Genomic DNA, 20063 nt, shown 5'->3' with positions numbered 1-20063 from the left:
TGTTCATTCAACCTGCACATTCACTTCAAGAGGCAGGTACAGTAATTTCTCCCTTTTACAAATAAATAAAGAGGCAAACAGGAGTCAGTTACTTGCCTGAGGTCATGAGTAAAAGATAACTGAACAAACCACAAAATAGAATCTCTAGCTACATCCATGAGAAGTATTAACTTGCTGGCATCAAAGCAGTGAATTAAAAAAGTCCAGGGAAGGCCAGGGAAAAGACCTTCTATAAACCTTGATAAAGATTAATGAGATCTTAATAAAGATATATCATCCAACATAATGCTAAGTGAAAAAGTCACAAAGACAATACGATCTGATCTCTTTTTCAAGGAAAATTGTTCATGGGAAAAAAGAAGAAACATTCATGGTGGCCACGTCTGGATAGTGAAATTATGGGTGGTCTTTATTTCCTTTTGGAGGATGTACCTATGTCTTTAACTTTTTTCAAAAAATATTTAATTCTTTTGTAATTAAAATTTTAATAAATGTTTATTTTATACTTCAAAGGGATTTCCCTAGTGGTTCAGGGGCTAGGACTCTGCACTCCCAATGCAGGGGGTCCAGGTTCAATCCCTGGCTGGGAGAACTAGATCCCACATGCTGCAACTAAAGATCCTGGCTGTTGCAACTAAGACCCAGTACAGCCAAATAAACATAAATAAATAAAAATTTAAAGAAAAACAAAGCAGAAGTAACTCTTTTGTGAACCAGAGGAATTGTGAATGCATAAAATTACTGTCCAATTCTTTAATTAATTATATCTGCTTTAAAACTGGAAGTAAAAATGTGAAAAATGTATAAGTATAAACATTTGTGATTATTCAAATATTTATTGAATTAAAATAAAAAGCAAGATATGACCCCACAACAGAGACAGAGGACACCTTGGAGCCTGGAAGGAAGGCTCAAGCTCATGGGCAGAACTGGCCTGCAGACATCTATGCATCCCCGAGGCAGGGAGCCCCCAGACAGGACCCCTGCTCCCACAAGGTGGCGCCTGGCCCAGCACGTGACCACACAGGAGATCCCGCCTGGATCCAAACCCCCAGCCAACTCTCGGTACTTATCTTTTGAGGTCTGTCTCACAACAGTAACTGATAGCTTCCATGATAAGTATAATCATAATAATGATGCATTCAAGGCACAGGTCCACTCTGTCCTCTTCCCAGAGCACTGGAAGACAGTGGGGACAGTCTGTCCTGCTGCGCCTGTGCCTCTAGCTCCCAACACAGTGTTGGGATGGATGGTGGATGAAGTGAATGAGGGAATGGATGAATAAGTGAATGCTGATCTAAGAACAAGGTGGAGGCTGGATTTGTCCCAAAGGCAGGGTTACCTAGCCAGAGTCCACACCACAGTAGGACACGAATTGGCTGCGTATACAACCTTACCACCTTTGAGCTCACACGGCCACTACGTGGTAGACCTGTCCCCACAATCAGCTGGCTTTGCCCACAGACATTACCATGTGTGGGATGGGGGATAAGGGTATAAGGGAGATGGAAGGAGGAAAAGATTCCATCATCTAGGCTGTTGCTAGGAGAGATTAATCACCAATGGTCCAGTGGTTAAGACTCCACACTCCCAATGCAGGGGGTCCAGGTTCGATCCCTGGTCAGGGAACTTGATCCCACATGCCACAACTAATATAGATCCCACATGCCACAAAGAAGACTGAAGACCACCCCCAAGCCACATCTAAGACCCGGCATAGCCAAATAAATAAATACATATATTTTTCTAGAAAAAGACCAAAAGAATGTCCCAAGCTGCCCACCTGGTCTTCTTCTAAACTTCTGGGGCAAAAAGACTCCCTCCCAGGGCAGCGGAGTCTGTGGGAGTCCAAGGCCTCCACACTCACCTTTGTCACTCCAACTCTGTGATCAGCATTTCCCTCTGGCTGGGCCTTCCTTTCTCCTCCTGGCCTTGCCTCCTCCTCTAGTCCTGTGGTTTCTCCACTCTGTGACCCTGCCCTGAGCCCAGTTATTCCAATTCTAAGAATCTCCTTCTTATTAAGCAACCCAATTAGCCGCACTGACCTCGACTCTCTGAAGCTCTCCGAGCAGCCGGGCGTTAAATCGCAGATCTAAGTGGAAATTGACTTTGCATCGAGGGTGCCTTAGGACGCTGACACGACTAGATGGAGAGCCAGTGAGGAAGCCTTCATCTGTTAGGACAGCCTGCCAGAGCTCCTCTGAATTAGCAAAGGCCTCCATTCTGTAACTTAGAAAGGCCTTGTGCATTCTACTCATTTCAAAGAAATATTGTAGCTTAAGCAATGGGCTAAAATACAGATGTATTCACTCAACTCTCCCAAGTGGATCCCCTCAGGCAGGGCCTGCTCTGATTTATAACTAGCACATCACCTGCTCTGAAAAGATGCTCAAACTCCAGGTCTCCATGCAGCCTCCCCTGGGATCCTGGCTGCACAAGTAGCGGGTGTTTCTTGTGAAGACTGACGGACCCAGCTGCTCCAGGCTTTTGCCTGTGCTCCTCCCCACTACCTAGAACACCTTTCCCCTAAAGGTTGCTTCCTTTTTTATTTCTCAGGCCTCTGCAAAATGGCTTCCCTGATGGCTCAGCAAGTAAAGAATTCACTAGCAATGTAGGAGACACAGGAAATTCGAGTTTCATCCCTGGATCAAGAAGACCCCATGGAGGAGGAAATGGCAACCCACTCCAGTATTCTTGCCTGGAGAATCCCATGGACTGAGGAGCCTGGCGGGCTACAGTCCAAAGGGTCACAATGAGTCCGTGTCTTATTTGTTCTTAAAGTTTATTACTAGCTGAAATCATGTTCCTTTTCTGATTCCCTATGTCAGTTCCCCACAGTCAGGACTGGGTCTATCACTATGTCGCCTTGTCCAACCACAGGAAATGGGCATTAAATACAGGTGGAGTGAGATGGAAACTCCCTACAGCCAAAATAACAATGAACCAAGCAGGGTGATCCAGGTCCAGGGGTCAGGAAGCCAGAAACTATCTCCATGGAAAGTCAGACAAGGCACTGGATCTTAGAACTTCAGTTGCAGTCAAGGAAGCTCTGGTCCCCTCCACTCACGGGTCATCAGATGAGCCCCGCCCCCACTCCTATCCCTATTTGGGGAAGGGGAAGGCAGGTTGAGTCATATTTTCTGGGATTACGGAAAAAGAACATTTCACAGGAAGTGATCTGCAGAGTCTACAAGGAGCAGGAAAATTCCCCAAATCCCCTCAGAGTGTGTGTCCTTGGGGTTCTAGGTCAAGCGGAATCCACATCAGGACCTAACTATGGCCAGACTCTGCAGCCCTTTCTATGACCAAGAACAACAGGAAACTAGGATGTAGGCTTCCCAAGGTCAGGGACCCTGCTTCTTTTTGCTAAATCCTCAGTCTGGACCAGTGTCAGCACATAATAAACACTTTATTAAGTATTTTTTAAATAACTTATTTTTTTATTTGATGCTTCCTACATAGTAAGCATTTTATATACAAAGTTCAGTGATTCTTCAAATCCATTCTGTATAGCCAGGACTCCTAACACCTCCTCAGAGAGATGAGGTAAGATGGCCAACCAGCAAGGGGAGGACAGGGCAAGGCCTTGAACCTAAGGTGTCAGACAAACAGTAATGATGACACCACCTACCAAGCCAGACAGGCAAGGCTCTACCATTGTGGTCTCAGTAATCCTTTCAACAGCCCTCTCTGCTCCACAGAGAAGGCAATCATGGCCCCAAATGAAGTCACCCAGTGTAGAGTCTACAGTTAACGCTGAGCAGAACTGGGATTCCAACCCAGATATCTCTCAGCTCTGAGCCACGGGCTCTTGGGGTTCAGCCACAGGCACTCCACTGAAACAGAGACACTGTAGTAGAAGTTAGAATAATTAACCGCCTGAATCATAATGCTCTCAGAGAAACTGCACATAACCAAGACTCTTACTGTAGTAAGACAACTCGGGACCCTCCCTATTCTGGGCCAGACCAGCCTCTCACTTGGGCCTCTGGCAGGTCTACTCTCTGGGCCTCACTTTCCCTACCTGTTTGATCCCTATTTAACCAGATGACACGGCTCTCAAGTTTTAAGAATCTAAAATTTTTTTTCAGTCATCTGAAACTAAGTAAATATTCATGCAATTTTATGTTTTTACAGCTTTCTACAGCTTATAAACACTTTTTAGGTTGATTATCTAATCTATCCAACAGCCCTGCTCTTGAACTAACAGCCTCACTTTACAGAGTGGGAAAAAGTGACTCAAAGAGCTTAAGTGACTAGTCAAGTCACACAGCAGGTAGGTGTCAGGACCAGAATCTAGATTCCAGCTCTAGTCCACAGGGCTTTCCCCTTCACCTGGGGTGCTAGAGAGGAGGGTGGTGCCCAAGAAGGTGCCAGGGTATTGTAAGGGAAAGCAAGCACATCTATATAAATCAGTAAGGATCAACAACACAATAGGCAGTCCACCGGAAAGGAAACACAAGTGACTCTTAACCATGAGAGAAAGCCTGCAAATTAAAACTTCCAAGAGACACCAGATTAACAAAGATCAAAAACATTTAATACCATGTTGTGTTACTGAACAAGCATTTCCTATTCATTTCTGTGGGAATGCAAAACTGATGTAATCTCATGAAGGGGAATGTGGTACCATTCATCAAAATTTTAAATGCATACACCTAGGACTTCCTTGGCAGTCCAGTGGTTAAGACTCTGAGCTTCCACTGCAGGGGGCCCTGGTTCGACCCCTGGTCAGAGAACTAAGATCCCACAGGCTGCAAGGTGTGGGCTGAAATATATAACAGTGTTAAAAATAATAATAATAAATGCATACACCCTTTAACTGGGCAATTCCATTTGGCAGTATTTATCCTAACATACCTACTCACACAAGTGTAAAATGACGCCCATACAAAAATATTCACTACAGACTAGTAGCAGCACTAAATTAGGAATAACCAAAGTCTCCAATTGAAATCTGGTTAAGCAAACTACAGTCAAGACAAAAAGTGAAGTAGATCTTTCTTTATACACTGATAAGAAATGATCTTTTAAGATATAATATTAAGTGGAAAAAAAGCAACCCGAGGCAATGATCTTAGCTTGCTACCATTTGTGCAAAAAATGGAGGCAGAAGTTTGACCATATATATGCTACACAGCTTTTCTCTGGAAGAACACTTTAGAAATTGGTAGCAGGGTTGCTGTGGGGACAGGAGCACAAGAATGGGAGAGAGGACTTCCCTTTGTAACTTTTACAATTTTTTTCAAGGAGGATCACATATTAAATTTTCAAAATAAATACGAAAGCAAGTCTATTGTCTCTTTCCCACTGAACAATGCTGTATGTCGAAACCAGTATGAAAATTAACTTGCTAGGTGGCTGGATCTCCCCAGGACCTGCTCCACGTGACCCCCACCCGATGTCTTCCCCTTGGGTCAGCTCCAACTGCAGCCTCAATCACAAGCTGGGTCAGCTAACACTTTACATGGTCTGGCTGAGTCAAGAATTCTAAATCAGGAAATCTGGGTTTAAATACCTTCTCTACCTGCATGGGTGCTTAACTTGCTCTGTACATACTAACAAATATATATAAAAAGATTTGATGTAATATGTGTGGGGGGGGGGAATGTGTGTGTGGAATAAAAGCCAAATCTCTGGGGTGATTAAACTCTGGGAGATAATGGTGATGCGTCATATGAAACACTTGGAGGTGATCAGATACTGTCCAAACTTGATATGGTCTGAGTTAAAACAATAGCAGTCACTGTGGTGGGTGCAGGCTGGTGAAGTAATAACACTGCCTTACATCTGTTAATGATACAATGTGCAATTAGCTTTGAAATCCATGATACATGCATTCTCAAGGCAATGCAGGGGTGGATCCCATGTTATGAAGAAGGACAGAGGTCACATGGTGGGCAACATTTAAGCCAAGACTTCAGTCAAAGTTATCTGTTTCTCAAGGCCATGGGCAGAAATCAGTTCATAAAGGACTGGAAGGCGGAAGTGTGCCCAAGGAGGGAAGTTTGGTTGGTGGTGGAACAAGCCAAGAAATAAAAAAGGACTGCTTATGACTGGTTGTTCCTGGGTGTGGGATTCTTTGTTTCCTTTTGGCCTATTTGTACTCTCTTAAATTTCAATAATAAATTAACAGTTGATACTTTTACAACAAGAAAATACAATGTACATAAAAATAAAACAGAGTGACAAATTCAGTTATAAGGCATTTAAACACAATCAAGATGCTAAGAGTGGTTATTTCTTGAGGGCAAGAGATTACAAGATGGGGGTGGCCTCTCACTTTCTCTGACAAGTTAGCTCCTAACATTGGAAATTTTTTTTAATGTTTTTAAATTTTTATTAAAAACATTTTAATATTTTGAATATTAATTTAAAAACATATATGTTTGTTGAAAAAAACAACAAAGATATTAAAAAAGAAAACTTAAGGCAATAAGTTATTTCTCCAAAACACTTGAGGATTAATGGCAAATTATGGAAAAAACCCCGATGCTGGGAAAGGTTGAGGACAAGAAAAGGGGGCGACAGAGGATGAGATGGTTGGATGGCATCACCAACTCAGTGGGTTTGACCAAACTCAGGGAGATAGTGAAGGACAAGGAAGCCTGGTGTGCTGTAGTCCACGGGGTCACAAAGAGGCAGACACAACTTATTAACTGAACAACAAAATGGAGCAATTAGACAAATGTCTGAGTTACAGTGATATCAGATTTTTGTTTCAAATTCCATTATTGTTAGCTTCCTTAATTACCCAACAAAACTGATTTTTAACTAACTTGTTCTGGAAGGCTCAGAGCAGAGCTTCCCCTGGATGCAGGCGGATGCTATCTCCCGGGCTGAAGCGGGGCCAGGCTGCCTGCGTGCACCTACCAGGCGCACGTGGACCTGCCCATCAGTCCTTCTGTCACCTAATCCTCCCAGCTGCAAGATCTGGCAGCTGGCGCAGGCCGGAGGGAGTTGGGTAGCTCTGGTGTTGAATTGCCTGTTGGCCACATGGTATGGTAAGTGCGGTCGCTCTTTTTCCACTTGCTGTGAGCTTTCTTTAAATAATTGCAGACCTAGTGGCTGAGCCAGCAGGAGCTGCGTGTGGAAGACTCCAGGGGCCAGGGCCCACGAGTGGCCATCCTGAGCCTCAGAGAGCACCCACAGCCAAGTCTGCAGTACCCTTGGGGTATCTCAGAGTTCACTAACACCTTCCCTCCTTTCTTAAAATATTTTTTTTAAAGTAAAACAGAGAGGAAAGCTGAAAGGCAGTTTTACAGATAAAAGAATGATTCCAGATAGATAACATAGCACTGTGGGGGGGAGGAGGAAGGAGGAAGAAATTAATTTTAGATATAATCTATCAATAGAGGATTCTGAATAATTTGCTCCTTTAAAAAATCTGGCCTGAAGTTCCTGATTTTCACCCCATCTTTCCACCCCCATGAGTGTCTTATCCAAGTGTTCCGTGATTCACTGGGGAGATTGGAAATCAGGGACTCTCTTGCCTGGAGTTCCTCCTCCACCTTCTTCTCTTTACAAACCCACACGTTTAAGGCACATGATCTCATGATAAACTTCTTCCAACTTGCAGTTCAAAGACAAGTTGGCACCCGTCACCAGCAAAGGAGCCACCGCCTGGGAAGCTGAGGGCCTGACACTGGCTTTGCCCCCTGGATGGAAGGAAATCACGTGCCCGTCCGAGATGTGACGGTCCCCCAGCTCCGTCTGCCTCCGGTATCCAAACTTCTCCCTCTATCCAGCACCTGGCAGTTCTGCCCCAAACAAAATTTACAAAAGCAAGGCAGCCTCCACGACAGAAAAAGGATAAGTCATGGCATGGTAGAGATGGGAAAACTCAAGCCCAGAGAGGAGGCCAGTGGAGAGGGATGAGCAGGACCTGAATCCAGGCCTTCCTCCAGACCCTAAGAACTACGCTCTCACCATGGCACTCTTACCTCTCTCATCTCCAGGACAGCTACAGAATTCTCTAAACTCTTCCCCGACTCAAAGAAGAGTTGCTGGAAATTAAACTTTTCTGGGGGAGATGAAACTATTGCAAAATCACACTGTGGAAGGCTGTTGCAACTCCATAAAGACGGGATCATTGCCCCAAGGAGAATTCAAGATAATCTTGGGAACTCAATCTAGACAAGGCACAGACGTGAATGGCTGAGGGGCCCTTTCCAAAGCCATGCCTTCTTCACCAGGCAGAACTTGGGTACCACAAATGCCATATTCTTCTCAAATTGAGAAGGTAAGACATTGACCTTATTGGGTAAGACATTTCAATATCCCTGGGTCTCAGGTTCTTCATCTGTAAAATGAAAATGGAAATTGTCATGAGGTTGTAAAATACTACAAGAACTTCCCAGTAATATGCTAAAAGGGATAATAGTAGAAGTGAGATGAGTAATAGTAATAATAATTATGGCAATAATTATCACTATCATCATTAAATTTATTAACAGCTCCTTCTGTAAAGCTACTAGCCTTCTCCCTGTCCATCAAGTAGTCGTTGGCTGTGTGGGGCTGGCCCCACCATGATGGAGATTACCGCCTCATTGGGCAAAAGGACCTTGGTCAGGTCTGCAGGTGAGAAGCTGTGCCCCAGCCCTCTGCCTTCACTCTACACCTAGGGCTGCATAGACCACAGGGTGACAGCACTCATTCCATCCTGCCTGCGAGGCTGGCAGAAAATCTAGTCAACCCCCACTTCCAAGACCTCCCCACTCCATCAGAGCAGCCTCCTGCTAGTTCCTACAGGTGGAAATCTTGGTGCTCCTGCTTGTGATTCTTCTAGACACTTAGCTCATCCTGAATGTTCTTCCCCCTCACAGGAGTCATCCAGCCAGCTCAAAGCCTCCACCAATGAGGAAGGAGTCCATGTCCCCCTGCAGTCACTCACTGCTCATTCACCAGCCACAGGACATGCTGGGCCTTATGACAAGATGGTCTCTCTCTCTAGGACACCCTCCCCCACTGGTCAGCTAGCTCACTCTTCAGTCTTCTTTCTGCTACACGAGCTGCCTGGACACTCCCTCTGTAATGGCCACCCTCCACAGCCATCTGTGGATCTGTTTTTCCCAGGATGGGAAGCAGGGCTTGTTCAAACCTGCAATTGTAGCTTCCTATACAGGGAAAGGAAGAGGTATCAACTGATAATCAACGGTTCTGTAACTCATGGGGTCTACTGGTTTTTGCCATCCATCTGTCATCAAACCAACCAGTCACTAAATGCCACTGTTATGGAGAAGAACCACCTCCACGCACCGCACTAAGTTCTTCAGACACTATATCGTTGCAACCACTCATCGATACACTTACTATCATCCCATTTCACAGTTGAGGAAACTGAGGCTCGGACAGATTAAGTAATATGCCCTAAGCCACTCAGGTGCTAAATGACAGATTCTGGACTCAGGCCCCAATTCAGAGCTCCAGTCTTAACCACTGTTCTGGTCTGCCTTCCACTGACCCTCACAATCCAGACCCCAGGCTGAGTCCATTACTGGAACCAGCTGACACCTCTCCTCCTCTGGTTGTCCCACAACTGGATCCTTGAAAATTTACTGTGAGGTCACCTGAGCAAATAAGAGGTGCAGGTTTGATCCCCAGGTCGGGAAGATCTCCTGGAAGAGGGCATGGCAACCCACTCCAGTGTTCTTGCCTGGATTATCCCTTGGACAGAGGGGCCTGGCAGGCTACAGTCCATGCGGTTGCAAAGAGTTGGACATGACTGAAGCGACTTGGCATGCATGAACTTGAGCAAAAGAGGACTTCTCATTCTGGGGTAGATTCTACATTTCCCTCCTCCCTCTCATGCTTTTGACCTCATTCTCTAGCCCAGGGGTCCCCAACCTCCAAGATCTAATGCCTGATGATCTGAGGTGGAACCAATGTATAATAATAGAAATAAAGTACACAATAAACGTTATGTGCTTGAATCATCCTGAGACCATTATCCCCCTTCCCACTGGTCCATGGAAAAAACTGTCTTTCATGAAACCAGTCCCTGGTGCCAAAAAGTTTGGGGACCACTGCTCTCGCCCACTCTGCTCTCCCCACATTTCAATCTACTAAACCGGGCCCACTTTGTCTCTAGGGAAACAAGCTTCTAGGACGGTGGTGCTAGTGCTAAAGAACCCACCTGCCAATGCAGGAGATGTAAGAGAGGCAGGTTCCATCCCTGGGTTGGGAAGACCCCTTGGAGGAGGGCATGGCAACCCAGTCCAGTATTCTTGCCTGGAGAATCTCATGCACAGAGGAGCCTGGCAGGCTACAGTCCACAGGGCCACAAAGAGACACAACTAAAGCAACTCAGCACACATGCACAAGATACCATCATTGTCCTCTAGGCTCACCTGCTGCACTGCCTAGTCTGAGACCACCTCCAGAGGTGGGAGACAGCCACATTCCTGCAGGGGGCTGGTCTACACAGTGCATGCCAGGCAGCCACTCCCTTGGCCACCAGGGCAAAGGGCAAGTGCTGGAGGCCTGGGTGCTGCTGGACAGATGCCCATGGTGACACCCACAAGAGAGGGTGGTGCTGTTGCCCAACCCAAGGAAGAAAGTGGCATGAGGTTACTGGGGCACTGGGGCATGACTCCTTGGGGGCAGGGTGCTATTGGGACCCCAGGTGCCTGTGTGTGGCTTGAGCAGCAGAGGAGCTAGTCCCCCAGCCTACACTCACCCTCTGAGCCTCAGGCCCCTCATCTGAAGTTTGGGGCTCTATGTCCTGGGGTTGTTGGGAGAGTTAAGTGAACTCAGCACCATAGCCAATACAGATTAAAGGCTCAACCCAATTCATTCATTCAAGAAACATTCAATGAACGCCAACCATGCATCAGGCCCTAGGCTAGCTTCTGGGGGTACAGTGGGAACCAGATAGGCAATATCCAGTCATGATGGGGCAATAGGCACTCAATGGGGTGAAAAGTAATAAACAAGAAAGCATCTGGGGTGGCTAAATACCTTAAAGAAAAGAGAACATGGTACTGCAACAGAAAGTGGACAGAACAGGAAGATCAGGGAAGGCTTCTCTAAGGAGGTGATGTCTCAGTAAATCTGGAGGAGGTGAGGGGGCCTGGGGAGAGCATTCCTGACAGAGGCAACAGCATGTGCAAAGGCCTCACTACACTAGCTGGAAGATTACTCCTGTTATCACTGGAGCCAAACCCTGTCTTCTCCATAGAAGCAGCACATAGAGCTGGGAGGACAACCAAGTGGGCATCAGGAGAAGTGGCTTCCAGCTCTACACCATCAGAGGGCCTGGGAGGACAACCTGCACCAGCCTGTAAATGGGTCTTTAAGGGTCTGTAAGCAGCCTAGGTTCCCTCGAGCTCCCTTCTTTCTCCCTCTTCCAACCCACGCCCTTTGCAGTCCTCACAATCCGCACCTCCTGAGTTGCCCAAGAAATGTATGTGTGTGTGGTGGAGGCTCTAGCGGGACAGACAGAGGGATAAAGACAAAGATCTGATTCACTGCAGGATCATTATCAAATCACCCTCTTTGGCTGCACTTGCCCCTCTGTAAAACGGGAAAGCTGTTCAGGTAGTGCTAGTAGGAAAAGAACCTGTTTGCCAGTGCAGGAGACATAAGAGATGTGGGTTCGATCCCTGAGTTGGGAAGATCCCTGGAGGAGAATGGCAACCCACTCCAGTATTCTTGCCTGGAGAATTTCCAAGGACAGAGGAGCCTAGCGGGCTACAGTTCTTAGGGTCGAAGAGAGTGGGACACAACTGAAGTGAATTAGCATGCACATACACTCTCCTCTTGCTATAACATGAGATTAATGTGAAGGTCAAGCAGAAATGCCAGATAAGGGAGCCACCCTGCTTTACACAGGCATCATAAAGGGGCCTTCTATCTGCTTCTGGGTCATTTGTATCCTGTGCTCTGGACTAAGACTGGAAGGACAGAGAAGGGAGGAGACAACAGAGTTCATTCCAGACACTCTACAAATAGTATCTGATTGTTTAGGACCAAAGCAGGGTGTCTATGACAGGGAGCTTTCGAAAAACACAGACACTTAAGGGGTTGCTCTCAAAGATCCTCATTCAATAAGTCTGGAATGGCCTCAGACGTATAATTATTATTTTTTTTTAAACTACACTGATGATTCTGATATGCAGTCATGGCTGAGAACTACTGATTAGTTCTACCAACTCTGGCAGGTAGGAGCTATTATTATTCCCATTTGGGAGCTGGCAAACGAGAGCACAGAGTGGCTAACTCCTTGGGTCACACAGCTAATAGCCATAAAGCTAAGATTTAAAACAGACGGTCAGCTTTCACTTATCACAGGGCTACACAGTTTCTTGAAGCCAATCAGCATGTGCCATAGGCCCTTTCTACTACTCCATGCAGCCTTGGAAATCCAAAAGACAACCTCTCACGTGACAAGATTGCATCAACTTTCAAAGAAACTTTTACAGCTAGACCAACTCCTTCTTCATCAGCCATTATCAAGAAATAATGTGTGCTCACAATAAGCTTCATGTATAGACAACTTTGAAATTTTTCCTCCTCTTGAGAGACCTGTTTTAGACAGTGACACCAAAATACATTTCACTTTCTTGCTTCCTTGAACAGAGGCCATGGATCAGAATATCTTTCCTCGGGGATGATACACTGTCTCTACGATGCATTAGCTTTGTACTTTTGCACAGTAATGTATTCAGAATAAGGGGGCTGCTTGCTCAGGCCCCAGGAGCCTTCAGTGCTGAATCCACGTGTTTCTGCCTCTGGTGGAACCGTACCCCGCACCCCACGTTTGCATGGACACACTAACAGAACTGACTTGCTGCTTCTAATGTCCTGAGGCTTGGACAGGACTGCCACGCTTGTGAGAGCTGTGTGTAAACAAGAAGTGAATTGGCCCTAGGCGGGAAGGGTGAAGGGTGATCTTCTACGGAACAGAGTGAGTCTCCAGGCGATTCTGAGCAAGGAATGATTGATCTGGCTTGGAGCTAATCCTCTTGGGCTGGAGAGTACAGTCCTGGGTTCCTGAATGATCCCTTTACCTCTCTGAATTCCCTCTCTACTTTCTTCCTCCAGAGTGGAGGCCGGACCCAATGGAATAAGCAGTTGGGCAATGGACATGAGGCCCGGTGCAAGGTGTTGGTTTTGGTCTCCCTGGAAGATATAACATTTGACCAAATCCCTCCCTGTAGATTCTGGAAGCTCTGAGCCCCTCCCCAGTCGGGCCAGAGCAACAGACTGGATTCCTAATGTGTTTTAACATTCCACAAAGACCTGCCCGCTAGAGGTGTGTTCTGATAGGGGGTTCTGGAGGCTCCAAAAGATGTTTGTCCTTTGATTCCTTTGTGTGCAAGGCTTACCTTGGAGACAAGGGCAGTGGGTTCCTTGTGGGGACTAGCACAATCCTCCTACACCCCCCCACACACATCCTAGCTCCACACACAGAGAAGGGGCTTCTGTGGCCAGGCAAATGACTGGTGACTTTCCTGAAAGATCAAATGGCATGTGTTCATTCATTTAGTAATTCAACAAATATTTATTGGGGGCCTACAGCCCCCAGCCGCTGTCAAGGCATTGGGAGATCTGATGTTGAACCAGCTTGACAAGATCCCTCTCCTTAGGGAGCTCTGGTCCTGACTGGTTAGAGAAGAAAGAATAAAGAATAAACACATAAAAGTTATCATAGGCTGGGACCAGAGTTCTGCATTTAATAAGGCTCCAGGGAAGGTCCAGAATAAATAGAGGTCTACTCCCCATACAAATCTTCCCACAAGGCAAATTCTCCCTGTGCCCCACCCCACCCCCATCTCTGCTATAGGGATGCCACTCTGAGCCCCCTGCACTCTCTCTTCTCTTCCACTTTTTCTCTCACTTCCAGTGAGCATCCCCCAGCTGAGGCCAAGTTTAGATGCCTCCATCCTGCTGTCCATCACCCCCATTCCAGTCCTTGTTATATGCTCAGCCAGACTGATCACACTGCAGTGGGTAAGACCATGTGCTCTGAAGCCAGGCAGACCTAGGCTCAAATCCCAGCCTTTGCATTGTCTGTCTGGGTGAATGGGAGCAAGCCACTGAACATCTGGTAGCTTTAGTTTTCTGGTTTGTCATAGCACCGACCTCTCCAAGTAGCTGAGAATCCTTTACCTGACAATGTACCTGAAGGTCCTAGCTTAGTACCTGGCACGTATTATGTGGTCATGAAATGTTAGCTACTTTCTATGCTTACTGTTATTAATAACAATACTAACAAAAACCTTTGCTGACGCCTCACCAGGACATTCAAAACCCTCATAGCCAGTTTCCCCATATGCTTTGTTTTGGAGTGGCTAAAGGGCAGATATAAACTAATCAGGGTGACAGAATACAAAATGAAGATAGGAGATGCAAATTCTGTCATAGACTATAGGATCACAGAGCAAAAGGGGAGCAATTCTCAGAGGGGGATTTAGGGGAGGCAGCCCTTGAGGCCTTGAAGGATGCTACTGGAGTTGGGGAGGGGCAACAGATACCCATGATAGGGGTCCTAGGGGTTGCCAGGTGTAGGAAAGAAACTGCAAAATAATATTAGCACCATAAACTGGAAGTCAGCCTCAGTTTACCCCAGTTTACCCAATTGCAAAGTTGGGTAAACCCCACTTCATGGGGTTCCTCTGAAATTAAATGCTGTTCTTGAAAGGGTTAGCAGTTTTTAACTGTTCTCATTATCATCACTGTTGAAGGATATGGTTGAAGAGGAGGGCAGTCTAGGAACACCAGGATTCATGTTAAAAATAATATATTGTTCTGCTCTTGTGGCAGTGGGTACAGCGTTGCACGGTCAACAGTACTGGAATAACAGATGGACAGATAGATGGATAAATGGGTAAGCATTTGAGGTCTTGGATGCTGTACTAAGGAACTTGCTTCTGCAGGTCACTGAGGATGAGCCTGCAGATGTTTCGAACAGGGGTTGCTGGGGTCTGGGGTCACTAGCAGCATGGAGGCTGGGTCATCCTCAGTCCCAAAGAACCAGGGCAGGGCCCTCCCCAATGTCCTGGGTACCACACTTCTCTGAGAAGAGCCTGAGAACAGAAATAAGGTTCAAGCAGCCACGTTGCCAAGGCTGTTTGCCATGGCAACATCAGGGAGCCACTCGTGGGCCGGCTGCTGCAACTGCTCAGGGCCTGGTTTCTAACGTCTCCTCGCTCTCCCTCTGCTAAATGACTCTGTTCTGCCAGGCAAGCACAAGGAAAAAACACGGCAGCAGAGCTGCCGGGGAGCATCCATCTCAGCCAAGCAGGGCTCGCCCAGCTGAGTTCCCAGACAGTGGGTCCCAGACAGTTGAGTCCCTGCTATGCAGAGCCACCTCTGGCCAAGCAGACAGCAGCCAGGCTGGGCGATATGAAGGCATTCCCTAGTCTGCTGCCTGTCTGCTTCTTCACCTCAAGGTAAGGGCATTGAGCAAGATGGTCTCTAAGGCACTCCCAAGCCCCTGAAAGCTCAAGTTTACCTTGGTGTATTTACATAATTACCACTGTCATCTTCACAGTGGCTTACTATATGTCAGGTGGGTGCTTACTATATGTAAGGCAATGTGGCAGGCATATTTCTCTCCTGCAGTTATCTTAAGAACATACTATAATTATCCCCCAATTTTGCATGAGGTAACTGGGGTCAGAGAGGTTAAGACACTTGGTGAAGGTCACATAGCTAGTAAATGGTAGAACACAAATTTAAACCCTTGGCAGTTAAACTCCAAAGCCCAGAGCTCTTAATCATGGATATTTCTTCTCCTCTTTTTAAGTAGCATCTAACTGGATTTGCTTTTCAAAAAGTCAGCATGGGAACACTTGGCTAACGCTGGAGGGGATTCTTCTCCAGTCCCCCCAGAAAGACATAGTGAAGGAAATCATAATATTAGGAACCTCAGGGCTAAGACAGGATCAAGGACCAAGAGTTCAGTGGGAAGATAAATAGCAAGGTCTGAATTATATTTGTCTGTTTTTTAACAATGGTTCCTATATACTGAGCATTTCTAAACACTTTACAGGCATCATCTCAAACAGCCTTTTGTAAAATCCCTTGAAAAAGTGAAAGTGTTAGTTGCTCAGTCCTGTCTGACTCTATAACCCCATGGACTTAGCCTGTCAGGCTCCTCTGTCCATGGGATTTTCCAAGCAAAGAATACTGGAGTGGGTAGCCATTTCCTTCTTTAGGGGATCTTCCCGACACAGCGACCAAACCTAGTCTCCTGCATTGCAGGCAGATTCTTTACCATCTGAGCCACCAGTGAAGCCTGAGTGAAAGTGTTAGTCACTCAGTCGTGTGCGCGACCCCATGGACTGCAGTCTGTCAGGCTCCTCTGTCCAAGGAATTCTTCAGGCAAGAATACAGGAGTGGGTTGCCATTCCCTTCTCCAGAAAACCCCTTAAGTACGTGCTACTCTCAGTTCTATTTCTTAGATAAAAGTGCTGAGGCACACACACACAGAAACTCTTGTGCCAAAGGCCACAGGGCTCACCCCGTGAGTACAATCCTAGGATTCAAAGCCCTCTCAGCCACTGAAACAAATAATTAGAGTAAACCTTTGTTTTCTTCCCTAAAAGACAGAGCAGTAATTACAGGCCTTTGGGGATAATTAATCAAAGACTTTGCCATGACTTGTAAAAGTCTCTCTGGTCTCCTACTCTAGACCTGGGGCCCCGGGTGGCAACTCAGGCTCTGCCTTAAAGGAAGGGCAGGGCAGGAGCCCTGGAGTCTTGCTGCCACCAGAGCCTAGCTAGCTATGTGCCTTCAGGCCAGCTTCCTCCTCTCAGCTCTGTCCACTCCCAACCCTGTCTCCCTTAAGGGATGGTCCTGAGCACCTAAAGAGAAAACCCAAGGTCAACTGCATGTTAAAAAAAAGCAGAAACATTACTTTGCCAACAAAGATCTGTATAGCCAAGGCTATGGTGTTTCCAGTAGTCATGTATGGATCTGAGAGTTGGACCATAAAGAGGGCTGAGTGCTGAAGAATTGATGCTTTTGCACTGCAGTGTTGGAGGAGACTCTTGAGAGTCCCGTGGACTACAAGGAGATCAAACCAGTCAACCCTAAAAGAAACCAATCCTTCATATTCATTGGAAGGACTGATGCTGGAGCTCCAATACTTTGGCCACCTGATGGCGAAGAGCCTACTCATTGGAAAAGACCCTGATGCTGGGAAAGATTGAACACAGGAGGAGAAGGGGACAACGGAGGATGAGATGATTGGATGGCATTACTGACTCAATGGACATGATTTGAGCAAGCTCCAAGAGTTGGTGATAGACAGAGAAGCCTGGCGTGCTGCAGTCCACGGGGTCGAGAAGAGTCAGACTCGACTGAGCCACTGAAAAACAGTCAACTGCAAGAGGAACCGGTGAACCCACTGGGGTTTCGGCACAGTGAGAGCTGGAAGAACGTGCAGTCTGTCCCAGGAGGTGGTGATCTGCACCCCAGGACTCCACAGTCACCACAAAGCCTGGCCACCTTGGGCAGCAGAGTCTCTCCTCCGACCATCACACCCTGTCCCTCCCCCAGAGCCAAGACCCACCCTCCCCTCAAGTTCTGATACCAGAAAAAAACTAGTCAGGGAGTAAGAGACCTGGGACTCCTCCAGCAAGGCGGCTTCTCCTTCTCTGGCCCAGGGTCCCTTCTTCTGAGAATGGTAGGGGCCGATTTGATGTGCTCCAAGGTCCCTCCCAAGCCGAGGAGAGTGAGCTGCTCAAGAACCCATGTTCAAATCCCAGGTTAGACACTCACTAGCTCCAAGACCCTGTGTGACTACTTTAACCCCTCCATGCTTCAAGTTCATCACTTACAAAATGGGGAAAACAGAAGCAATCTCACCGTTATTGGAAGAAACCATTGCGACAGTATTCAAAAGTCTCTTCACAGGTACACACTGAACAGCCACAGATGACATGTGGTCTGTGAGTGGACAAACAAGAGTGGCCGCTTGTCAAAAATGGCCAAAGCTGGGTGACAGTGGCATGGATATTCCCGATTCCCTTCCTGCCACTGGCTTTGGCTGTGCATGTTCGCTATTTTCCATCGTAAAATGTTTAAAATACAAAGTTCTTTGCAGAGAACCTGACACTTAGTCATATAAAACATTCTTCAGCTCAAAAATTTGCCTACTTAATGGGTAAACACAAAACCAGACCAGGATAAAAATATGTTTTCTTGCCCTTCCTAAGCTGTCATTCTAGTTATAGGGATAAAAGCACACAAGCATGGCTTTCTCTGGCAACCCAGTGGTTTATTTATTTATTTATTTATTTTTCTTTCAGATCAGAATCGCCTCGATAATCAATGGCGCGGGACAAGACCGGCCTCGTCTATCTGATCAATTCATCACTTCTGAGCGCCGGGCACCATAGGACCGGCTCCGGAACCTCCGGGGCCACGGCGTTGCCACCGCCCAAGGGGCCTCGCTGCACAGCGCCCCGAGGAAGGGCTTCGCAGGAGGGAAGCTTTTCATTTTGGGTCGGCCCGGCGGGGCTGGAGTCACAACCCGATCAAATAAGATCAACGTGTAGGCCGGGGGAGGGGGCGCAGGGGCAGGCACACGCACTCACACATTAACTCATCCATTCACACATTCACGCGTCCACTCACACACTCGGCCTACACGCGCCGCCCCCCACCCCCCACACACACCACACACAACACCACACAGCAATTCACAGTAACCTAACTTCCAGCCCGCTCTCCCTCCGGTAACCCAGTGGTTTAGACTTCGCACTTCCATTGCAGGGGACATGAGCTCGATCCCTGGTCAGGGAACTAAGATGCTGCACAGAAAATAAAACAAAGCACTAGCAGATAGTAAGTGGCACCCTCCATGTCAGCAGAAGAGTGTGCTTCACAGGCTTTCCAGAGTGGTCAAGTGTGAGCAGGGGCCTGAAATGCAGGTAGGCTATGACTATATTAAAATGCTGGGGATGGATGTCTGGAGAGGAACTTTCAGGTCATTCGAACAGATTTTTTAGTCTGCCTCGTCTGAGCAACATGTGCTCTGAAAAGGCTCATAGTCTAGCTCATTTATTCACCCAGTGAGGATTCTGAATGGCTACTGTGTTCCAGGCATTTGTCTATTCACTATGAGAAAAAAATGTTTAACAAAGTGAATGAAAATCCATGCCCTCATGGAGCTTAACAACAATCTGGAATGATTTCCTAAACACTTAAGGAGACATGTTGCAAGAGATGCACCTATCATTGGGTGCTTCTATGCCATGCATTCTGTTAGGTGCTTTAAATCCATTTGTCCTTTGATTTTCATTGACTCCGTAGTGAAACAGCTTTATCAGGGAAGTACTATTTATCGTTATCTGTACACCTGAGGAAATGGAAGTTCGAAGAAGTCACATGACCTACCAAAGGTTTCACTGCTGGTAAATCACAGAACCAGGACTCAAACCCAGGCAGGCTGACTTCAGAATCCTCTCTGCTACACATGGGATGGAGCAGTGGTACCTGCATGTGAGATGTCACCAAAATGATGGCGTGGGAGCTGAGTCTTGTGCAGGATGAATAATGGAAATAGTAGAAATTGCAGAAAATAGCTGCATGAGCCAACGCCTCCTGGAAGATTCATGACATAGCCTGGGGCAGGCCAGGATCCCAAAGAGAAAGCAGACAGCTTGGGATAAAGTCAGGGGCCTAACTCTTCAACCTCAAGTACCCAAAGGCCCTTGCCCATGAGGTTAAACTTTAGGTTTTCATTTAAAAGTACTTGGTGGCTCAGACAGTGAAGAATTCGCCTGCAATGCAGAAGACCGGGGTTCAATCCTTGAGTTGGGAAGATCCCCTGGAGGAGGGCATGGCAACCCACTCCAGTATTCTTGCCTGAAGAATCCCCATGGACAGAGGAGGCTGTCGGGCTACAGTCCATGGGGTCGCAAAGAGTCGGACACACCTGAGCGACTAAGCACAGCAGGGAGCCACGCATGATGTGTGAGCAACAGGGTGGCATCAGACACATGCTCTAGGAGGACTGATCTTCCACTGGGGCTGAGGACAATCAGGAGAGGATAAAGTCTGGTGTGATAGTAAATGCAGGAACCCAGCTGTGAATGGACAAGGACCCA

General features: G+C 46.9%; 1 protein-coding gene and 1 non-coding gene across 9 annotated transcripts in view; both read right to left on the bottom strand.

Annotated features, from left to right (window-relative positions):
• Positions 1–20063, bottom strand: part of PPARGC1B (PPARG coactivator 1 beta) — a 118266-nt gene that overhangs the window by 92419 nt on the left and 5784 nt on the right. The window lies entirely within an intron of this gene.
• On the bottom strand, positions 18257–18695 carry LOC122701191. Its single transcript, XR_006343025.1, has one exon.

This window comes from Cervus elaphus, chromosome 9 (assembly GCF_910594005.1).
Source record: "Cervus elaphus chromosome 9, mCerEla1.1, whole genome shotgun sequence".
Lineage (NCBI taxonomy): Eukaryota > Metazoa > Chordata > Mammalia > Artiodactyla > Cervidae > Cervus > Cervus elaphus.
The sequence above is the reverse complement of the archived record's forward strand: the minus strand, read 5'-3'. Positions and strand labels throughout refer to the sequence as shown.